The 10,464-nt window shown below is 42.9% G+C and overlaps 1 long non-coding RNA gene across 1 annotated transcript; it reads left to right on the top strand.

Annotated features, from left to right (window-relative positions):
- The first annotated feature begins 9,106 nt into the window (after window positions 1-9,106).
- LOC143418407 (uncharacterized) lies at window positions 9,107-10,202 on the top strand. Its single transcript, XR_013098407.1, has 2 exons — window positions 9,107-9,400; window positions 9,817-10,202. It is a non-coding gene; the product is annotated as an uncharacterized LOC143418407 (long non-coding RNA).
- Window positions 10,203-10,464: the final 262 nt, after the last annotated feature.

The raw sequence follows: 10,464 nt of genomic DNA, 5'->3' as shown, positions 1-10,464 counted from the left end.
GGGGCTCGGCAGTCTTACCCTCGGCCCTGGTTGGCTCCCCTTCTCACTTTACCCTGCTGTCCTTGCATCGTTGACATTCTGGCTTCTTCCTACCTCTGTCTTTCCAGAGGGAGCATCCCCCTGCCAGTGGCCTTAGTGTTGTTAAGTAAGAGAGTCAAGTGGGATTTTCCAGACATCCTTGAGACAAATTGTAAGAGGCGGTTTGTGCTTAAGTGCTCTTGGCAGGTCTACAGGTGGTTTGTCGGCTTTTGCTGTGTTGTTGGCGACTCTGTAAACCCCTGAGCAAGCCCACTCTTGGCCCTTAACTGTGACAGGAGCCTCCCCAGGGCAGCCTGAGCTTATAGAGAACAAGAGGGGGAAGAAAGAGAGAAGATTTTTTTTATTTTTTTTATTTTTTTGAGAGAGAGAGAAATACACCTGAGTACATCTGGAGCAAAGAGCCGAGGAGCGAATGCATGTGTGTGACAGCCTGAGAAAATGTTCATATGTTTTGTGTCTTCCTGACAAGGTGGTGAGTCATTCCCTCAACACAAACTCACACACGAATGCACCCACTCAAGCATGCGTATACACACACACACACACATTCATCTCTTGCCTAGACTGCATGGGGGCAGATCATTAGGCCTGCTCATCATTAGCCCTGCAGAGAGGGGGTTGCAACAGGGTACAGTAATATTCACCTCATGATGTGAATTCAGTCATTTGTCATATGTACACATTATACACATATGGAGTCATTTGCCTTCGAGGAGCAATGCAATTTCCTCATTAACTTCTTGAAATGTAATGAGTCATTGAACCAAGTTCTGTAGCTCTGTTAATTATGGCCCCGTTTCAGCAGCTCTCTCCATGGCAACCTAAAGTTCTGCCTGTCACAACATGAGAGATGAAGGAATAAAGACGTTTTCCCATTATGCTGCTACCCAAGAGTGCATATTTCTCCTCAAGACAGACCTGCAGAATGCTGTGATCTATTAGCTCCCTCTGCTGTTTGATAGGTGAATATCAATTTAATTTAGCAAGGTTTTAGGTTACAATCTTTCATCTCTAACCGCTTATCTAATGGGCAATGGCCAGAGTCCACGGCAGAGAGATAAACTAACAGTAAGTGGTTGTTTTCAGGATTTGTTTTTTTAAAATTAGTTTTTTATTGTTTCAAAAGTGTTTGTTCAAGTTCCATTCTCAGTCATGTGAAAGAAAAAAAAGTTTTCACAGTCAAGTGAAAAACTGACTGCATCTGTTTCCATAGGAATTAAAAGGGTCAGCAGAGCATTCTGGAGCATTCGTGTGTGTGATGAGGTATGTCACAATCATCCCAGATGTGGATGTCCTAAAAAATCCACCCCAAGGTCAGACTGTGGAGTGTAAGATCTCAGAATCTACAGGCCTCAGTTAGCATATTAATTGTTAATGGAAAGGACAGAATTACTATGGTTTCTTCGAAGATTAGTGGGGTTAGGTTAATTGGTGATTGAAAATAGGCCATCAGTGTGACCGTGAGTGCTAGTCTGTCTCTCTTTGATAGCCTTGTGTAACCCAGTAGAGAAAACTACCTTTTGTTATTTTTTTTTCTTGTTTTCGTTTTGATTGTATAAATGTATTTTCATTATTTTATTTTGAAAAGAAACATTTATTTTGAAAAAAGGAAGTGTGATCCTCTAGCAAACTTTATTTTCTGTTGCTGGATCACAAGGGATAAATGCCTTTTTCATTGGTTGAAGGTGGTTTTAGCCCCGTCTTCCGAAACACCAGACCATCATTTCACATGAGCTAGATCTTTTCGCACGTGGAAATAGATGAGACAGGTCACGGATAGCTCGTGCGGAATTTTCTAACATTTTGGTGAGTTTAGCCCATGGGTTTGAAAAGTTAATAATGTGTTAGTCTGTTGCTAAAAGTTGTTTCTTCTGTTCATACCGATTCGCGAGTGGTAATTTGCTGTTTAAAAACGGTTGAAATGCGGTTGTGGTAGGATTTGTTTAGCATACTCGAAGGATGATTGGAAAAATGTATTATCTTGCTGGTTATACCTATTAATCATAATTTCATGGTTAAAAGAGAACAAGAAATTCATTTGTTGTTTACATGGTTAAAATAATTTCATGTATAACGAGAGATATATTCAAAGCATGCATGTAATGTATTACTGTGGTAATGTGAAAGAAATGTGAAAAGAGATAAAGAACTAAAGCTATAGCTGTGATACAAGAGAAGAAACGGAGCTGGCTGTGTACAATAATGTTAATATTGTTGTGCAGGCTAGGTTTTTTTTCCCTTGTCCGTGTGGAAGGAACTAAGATTTTGGATTCCAATGGATTCTCTCCGGATGGAGATGGCGAGCCTGAGCCCAGACTGAACTTTGCAGAGGAACTTACTCTTCTTCCTCGATGGAGACTTCCAAGTGGTAACACACAAACCACAAACGAAAGAGAACAAGAACTAGACTAAGAATTTTTGACTTGACAAATGACCAAAGACAAAAAGACAATTGAATATTGAGCTCAAACGACTATTTTTGGGGTTATTTTTGTTTTGCCGGCTTATTCTTATTATTGTTATTGTTACTATCACTACTACTGTCAATGTGGAATTTGTGTCTTGTTTATTTCATTTTTGTGCAAAATAATAACTGTTGCTGCTCAAATTCCGGTCTCCAGCCATTTCATTCTGCATTCGCCTTGCTTTCTATTGTAGCCCTGCCGAACCTAGCAACTGGTCCCTAGTTTGGCTGTCCTAAACTATTTAAGATGAGTCAGTGGTTACAGTAAGTCTTGGCGAGCCAGCCAGGAGGCTTTTTCTCATGTGATTACAAGTATATAACGCACCCCAAATGGACCGTCTTGTTGAACGTGAATCTGTTAAAGTCCCAAATTCGGTGATCGTGAGCGAAATAGCTGGAGATGAGCAAATTGATGAGGTGACTGAATTCCTAAAACAGTATGGGTCAATCTCAAGAGTCTTAAAGGTAGATGATGGTAAATCTGAGTTTATCTCGAGTGTTGTTGTTGAGTACAATTCAGGTACTGCTGTTGATGCTCTTGAGCCGTTACCTTACAACCACATATCCGATAGCGGGGTTAAGTATAGAATACAGTCTCTTGCAAGCGTATACACGCGATGTGTGGGGAATGATACAACCAAGTCATATCTCACTGAGTTAAAAAACCTAGCCAAAATGAGCGGCCGAGGGTTTGCAGATGTTCTGAAAGACATGATGTCACAGATAGCTGAATCAATCAAAGAGCCTGAACATGATCAATCAGAGCAAATTGACTTACCTGAATCTCCCTTGGCTGAGTTTCAGCCTTCAGCTGTTGAACCCCGTGTTGATGGTGCACAACAATCGAACCAGTTAAATCACGCTACAAGAAACCCAGCTCATAGTGTACCCACCATACCTGCACCTGATTTAAACCCTCCTGAGGTACAGCGTGTAGTAGTTGAGCACATTGTGAGAAGAGATGACCATTCAGTGCAACATTTTTCCCAAAAACTCAGAGCTTTTTCTGGCAAGGACCCCCGGCCAACCTATGAGCCAGATTATGATACTTGGCGTTCCAGTGCTGAACTAATCTTGAGTGACACTTCCATGTCGCAACTGCAACAATCGCGAAAGATCCTTGAGTCTCTCTTACCCCCGGCAGCTGACGTAGTTAAGCACTTGAACCCAGACAGCTCACCTGCAGACTACCTTCAAATGTTGGATTCTGCCTATGGGACAGTTCAAGATGGTGGAGAGCTTTACGCCAAATTTCTTGACACCTTCCAAAATCCAGGTGAGAAACCGTCGTCATACGTACAACGCCTTCAGGTAGCTTTAACTCACACTGTAAAACGGGGTGGTGCTTTAAGCAATGATGTTGACAGACTCCTTGTCACGCAGTTCTGTCGTGGTTGCTGGGATGATTCCCTTTTAAACGCACTTCAACTAAAACAAAAACGGATAAACCCCCCATCTTTTCCTGAGTTGCTTCTCTTATTACGCACAGAAGAAGACCAAAATGCTACCAAAACAATGCGAATGAAGCAACATTTGAACATCACGAAACAAAAAGCGACATACCACCTCCAAACAGTCAAAGGCTGCTTAGACGAAAATGAAGACACAACCACCTTAAGCTCAATTAAAGAACTCTCAAAGCAAGTTGCAGAGCTCCAGGCCCAACTGGTGCAGCTGACCGCGAAATCAAAAGCGCAGAATTCCAGATATGCCTCCCATACCAAGTCTAAAGAAAACCGAAAGCCAGACAAAGTGAGCAAGGAGCGCTCAGAACGAACAGTTAAAACTCAAAGTATCCCACCCAAACCGTGGTACTGTTTCCAATGTGGAGAAGATGGCCACATCAAGCCAAACTGTGAAAATGAACCAAACCCAGCCCTAGTTGCTGAAAAGCGCAAACTGTTTAAAGAGAAACAGAGGAAATGGGAGGTTGAGAACCCTCCAGCCACTAAGGAACAGTTAAACTGAAAACAGTCTCTATTGCGGGGCAAATGGAGACTGCAGCCAGGCGATCATGTCCCACTAAGTACATGCAACATGCTAACTGTAAGCAATCTGTCACTAAGCCACAGAAGTATAGTCTGCCAAAAGGGTTGGTTGGCTCTAAATGCACAGCAGTAGTTAGCATTTCTGGCGTTAATGTAAATTGTCTCCTGGACTCAGGGTCACAAGTGACCACAGTCGCTGAGTCGTTCTACAAACAGAACTTTCCAGATCAAAATCTTAACCCACTCTATGATCTTTTGGAAGTGGAGGGTGCTGCAGGTCAGCCCGTCCCCTATTTGGGTTATATAGAGACATGCATTACTTTTCCAAAAGACTTCTTAGATGCAGAGATGGACATACCAACCTTAGCTCTTGTTGTTCCAGACACTCATCCAAACAGTCAGACCCCAGTGTTGGTGGGAACAAACACGCTTGATGTCCTTTATGAAAAATTTTTGGACCTTAAGACTTCTGACTACTTACCTAGTCCTTGCGGGTTTAGAGCCCTGTTGAAAACTCTAGAACTAAGACATACACAGAACAAAGATGGGAGCATTGGGTTAGTTACCCTGTCAGGCAAGGCTACAGTTGTAGTTCCAGCAGGCCAAACAGTAGTTTTAGAGGGATCTGCTAACGTTCATTGTACTGCAGCAGACACGTGTGCCATAGTTGAACACCCCTCTCAGTCTTCCTTGCCTGGTGGCCTTTGTGTTAAAACTTGCTTGATAACACTTCCTTCCCGAGCTCCACACAAAGTGCCTGTTATGATTACAAATGAAACAGAACAAGATGTTACTATCCCGTCTACTTGTGTCATTGCAGAGCTGGGAGCTTTCCATTGTATCATGTCCCAGCATAATGTCACCAGTGTTAATGAGTCAGCCACAAGTAAGACACCGCTGAATTTCAATTTTGGTGACTCTCCGATCCCACATGAATGGAAAGAGAGGATAACCAAGCAACTCAATGACATTCCGGAAGTATTCGCTTTTCATGATCTTGACTTTGGGTGTACGAACAAGGTGAAACATTCCATCAAGCTTAATGATCCGACTCCCTTCAAGCACCGTGCACGCCCTATACACCCTCAAGATCTTGAGGCTGTCCGGAAACACCTGCAGGAGCTGCTTGCTGCAGGTGTGATAAGAGAGTCTCAATCACCTTTCTCGTCTCCCATTGTTGTGGTGAGAAAGCGGAACAATGATGTGCGTCTATGTATAGACTTTCGCAAGCTGAACTTGCAAACAATAAAAGACTCTTACGCACTTCCAAATCTGGAAGAGACATTCTCTGCCCTTTCAGGATCCAGGTGGTTCACGGTCCTCGATCTGAAATCTGGGTATTACCAGATAGAAGTTGAGGAGGCAGACAAAGAAAAGACCGCGTTTGTGACACCGCTTGGGTTCTGGGAGTTTAACCGCATGCCGCAGGGCATAACCAACGCCCCAAGCACCTTCCAGCGGCTGATGGAGCGCTGTGTTGGTGATATGAACTTACATGAAGTGCTCGTCTTTTTAGATGATCTCATCATCTTCTCAGATAGTTTGGAAGAACACGAACGCCGACTTATGCGGGTACTCCATCGCCTTAAAGAGTATGGCCTGAAGTTATCGCTGGAAAAATGTAAATTTTTCCAAACCACAGTTCGGTATCTTGGGCATGTAATCTCTGAAAGCGGAGTTGAGACAGATCCCGAAAAGATTCAGGCCCTAAAGACCTGGCCACGGCCCAAGAATCTCAAAGAACTAAGATCTTTCCTGGGGTTCTCGGGGTACTACAGACGTTTTGTAAAAGGGTACTCGTCCATAGTACGCCCACTCAATGACCTCACTCGTGGTTACCCACCACTACGTAAGAAATCAAAGTCCAAAGAACCCAACCAGACCTACTTTGATCCCAAACTGCCATTTGAGGACCGATGGACCGCAGAGTGTCAAAAAGCTTTTGACTCCATCATTGAAAAGCTAACGTCAGCCCCCGTCTTAGGCTTTGCAGACTCGAAGCTGCCTTATGTGCTCCATACCGATGCCAGTACTACTGGCTTAGGTGCAGCACTCTACCAGGAGCAGGAGGGTCAGCTCAGAGCCATAGCTTTTGCCAGTCGTGGGTTATCAAGAAGTGAAGCACGATATCCAGCCCACAAGTTGGAATTTTTAGCACTCAAATGGGCAGTGACTGAAAAGTTTCACGATTATTTGTATGGTGGTCAGTTCACTGTGGTTACAGATAGTAACCCACTCACATACATATTGACCTCTGCTAAGTTAGATGCCACTGGCTATAGGTGGCTTGCCGCTTTATCTAACTACAACTTTAAGTTACAGTATAGAGCGGGCAAGCACAACCTAGACGCAGATGGGTTGTCTAGACGTCCTCATGGAGAACTCGTAAATGATGTCCAGTCCAGGAAAGAGCAGGAGCGTGTAAGCCAATTTGTAGAGCGTCACCTAGCTGACACTGACACCACTGACACCATAAAGCTTGTAGATAGTGATGTTGTCCAAGCAATCTGTCAAAATCACCTTGTAAAAGTCAGTGATGATTGTCAGGATAGTGGTGTTACACTTGTAGAATCGCTTACCCTCTCAGCTGATGCGATTCCAGACATCTATGTTTCAGAAGAACATCATGGCTTACCAACCATCCCTGCCTTGTCCCAATCAGAAATTAAGGATAAGCAGAGAGCAGACTCGACAATCAGCCAAGTTATCAAACAAATCGAACATGGTCAGACACCTCCACCGACTGTTAGAAAAGAACTCCCAGATCTCCCTCTTTTGCTTAGGGAACTCAATCGGTTGGAAATGCACAATGAGGTGTTATACAGAAAAAGACAAGATGGAGACCAGGTGACCCACCAGCTTGTTCTTCCTGAGGAGCTCAGAGCTTCAGTGCTCCAAAGTTTGCATGATGACATGGGCCACTTAGGTATCGACAGAACCCTTGATCTGGTCAGAACCCGATTCTATTGGCCACGCATGGCGACACAGGTTGAGCAGAAAGTGAAAACATGTGATCGTTGTATACGGAGAAAGAGTCCCCCTGAAAAAGCAGCTAGACTGGTCAACATAACAACAACCAGACCTTTAGAACTCGTCTGTATGGATTTTCTCAGTCTAGAACCAGACAGTAGCAACACACGGGATATCCTTGTGATAACCGATCATTTCACTAAGTTTGCCCTCGCGTTGCCCACCTCTAATCAAAAGTCACGAACGGTCGCCAGGTGCCTGTGGGACCAGTTCATTGTCCACTACAGCATACCTGAGCGCCTGCACAGCGATCAGGGTCCTGATTTCGAGGCAAAACTGATAAAAGATCTGTGTGAGATCTCTGGGATAAAGAAAATAAGAACTACCCCGTACCACCCACGTGGTAACCCTACTGAACGATTTAATAGAACACTACTTAGTATGTTAGGAACACTGGAATCCAAACAAAAGTCTCACTGGAAAGACTATGTTATGCCATTAGTACATGCGTACAATTGCACCCGTAGTGATGCAACAGGGTTTACACCCTACGAGTTGATGTTTGGCAGAAAACCCAGATTAGCTGTTGATCTTGCATATGGACTTCCTCTCAGCAAAGATCAAAAAGTGACACATTCGCAATATGTTGAAAGTCTCAAGAAACGGCTAGAGGAAAGCTATAGGTTAGCTTCTCAAACCGCACAAAAAGTGGCAGACAAGAATAAGGCCAGATTTGATCGCAAAATAACTGTTTCAGAACTTGAACCTGGGGACCGGGTTTTAGTTAGAAACGTGCGGCTGCGTGGCAAGCATAAACTTGCTGATAAATGGGAGGCAGACATCCATGTGGTAGTCAAACGTGCAGGCGACCTACCCGTTTATACTGTTAAACCCGAGTCCAAGCAAGGTCCCTCCCGAACTTTACACAGAGACCTGTTGCTTCCCTGCAGTTTCCTCCCGGTTGCCACCGCAGACACATCTGAGCCACAGCAGGTTCACCGTCCTAAAACGCGTCAAACCGTTGTCACAGAAAGCAATGAGGATGAAGAATCAATGGAACTTGACAATGAACTTTTCATTCAATGGGTTGATGATTCCCCATGTGAAGAAATAACCAGATTTACTACTGTACATGAATATCCAAAACCTTCTCATGAACCAGACATTACAAACTTACCTGATTGTGACCTTTCTGAAATTGCTAGCAACAAGGAGCTGAATATGGATAAAGATGCAAGCAAAGACGAACTTACCAATCATGTGCTTGTTGAAAACTTACCAGATGGAGATGAGATTGGAATTGACGATCCTGTGGACAATGGAACGGGAACCGTATTGGATGAATCACCTGAGGATTTGGTTAAAGAACCAGGAAACCAGCCTGTTAACTCACCTGATGAGATGGACAGTTGTGATCCCATTACAACTCAACCAGTAAGACAGTCAACAAGAATCAGACATCCACCTAAAAGACTTGATTATCCTGATTTAGGAAACCCTCTAGTTACTGTTGTGAAATCACTTTTCCAGGGTTTGAGCATAGCCTTTTCTGAGTCCCTAAACAGTACAGAGGGACAGTACTGGCTACACATGCAACGAGACGTGCATGACATTTAGCTGGGGAGAGTGTAACCCAGTAGAGAAAACTACCTTTTGTTATTTTTTTTTCTTGTTTTCGTTTTGATTGTATAAATGTATTTTCATTATTTTATTTTGAAAAGAAACATTTATTTTGAAAAAAGGAAGTGTGATCCTCTAGCAAACTTTATTTTCTGTTGCTGGATCACAAGGGATAAATGCCTTTTTCATTGGTTGAAGGTGGTTTTAGCCCCGTCTTCCGAAACACCAGACCATCATTTCACATGAGCTAGATCTTTTCGCACGTGGAAATAGATGAGACAGGTCACGGATAGCTCGTGCGGAATTTTCTAACATTTTGGTGAGTTTAGCCCATGGGTTTGAAAAGTTAATAATGTGTTAGTCTGTTGCTAAAAGTTGTTTCTTCTGTTCATACCGATTCGCGAGTGGTAATTTGCTGTTTAAAAACGGTTGAAATGCGGTTGTGGTAGGATTTGTTTAGCATACTCGAAGGATGATTGGAAAAATGTATTATCTTGCTGGTTATACCTATTAATCATAATTTCATGGTTAAAAGAGAACAAGAAATTCATTTGTTGTTTACATGGTTAAAATAATTTCATGTATAACGAGAGATATATTCAAAGCATGCATGTAATGTATTACTGTGGTAATGTGAAAGAAATGTGAAAAGAGATAAAGAACTAAAGCTATAGCTGTGATACAAGAGAAGAAACGGAGCTGGCTGTGTACAATAATGTTAATATTGTTGTGCAGGCTAGGTTTTTTTTCCCTTGTCCGTGTGGAAGGAACTAAGATTTTGGATTCCAATGGATTCTCTCCGGATGGAGATGGCGAGCCTGAGCCCAGACTGAACTTTGCAGAGGAACTTACTCTTCTTCCTCGATGGAGACTTCCAAGTGGTAACACACAAACCACAAACGAAAGAGAACAAGAACTAGACTAAGAATTTTTGACTTGACAAATGACCAAAGACAAAAAGACAATTGAATATTGAGCTCAAACGACTATTTTTGGGGTTATTTTTGTTTTGCCGGCTTATTCTTATTATTGTTATTGTTACTATCACTACTACTGTCAATGTGGAATTTGTGTCTTGTTTATTTCATTTTTGTGCAAAATAATAACTGTTGCTGCTCAAATTCCGGTCTCCAGCCATTTCATTCTGCATTCGCCTTGCTTTCTATTGTAGCCCTGCCGAACCTAGCAACTGGTCCCTAGTTTGGCTGTCCTAAACTATTTAAGATGAGTCAGTGGTTACACTTGTGTCAGACGGGCAACCTGCAAAGCTGCACCTGAGCAAACTTCAAGACTTCCATAACAATGAGTGGAAGCACAGCACCACATTTAGTGAAAACCAAACAGGATATTGTCACAAACACTTCATATAAACTTCAAGCATGT

This window comes from Maylandia zebra, linkage group LG4 (genome assembly GCF_041146795.1).
Source record: "Maylandia zebra isolate NMK-2024a linkage group LG4, Mzebra_GT3a, whole genome shotgun sequence".
Classification (NCBI taxonomy): domain Eukaryota; kingdom Metazoa; phylum Chordata; class Actinopteri; order Cichliformes; family Cichlidae; genus Maylandia; species Maylandia zebra.
The sequence above is the reverse complement of the archived record's forward strand: the minus strand, read 5'-3'. Positions and strand labels throughout refer to the sequence as shown.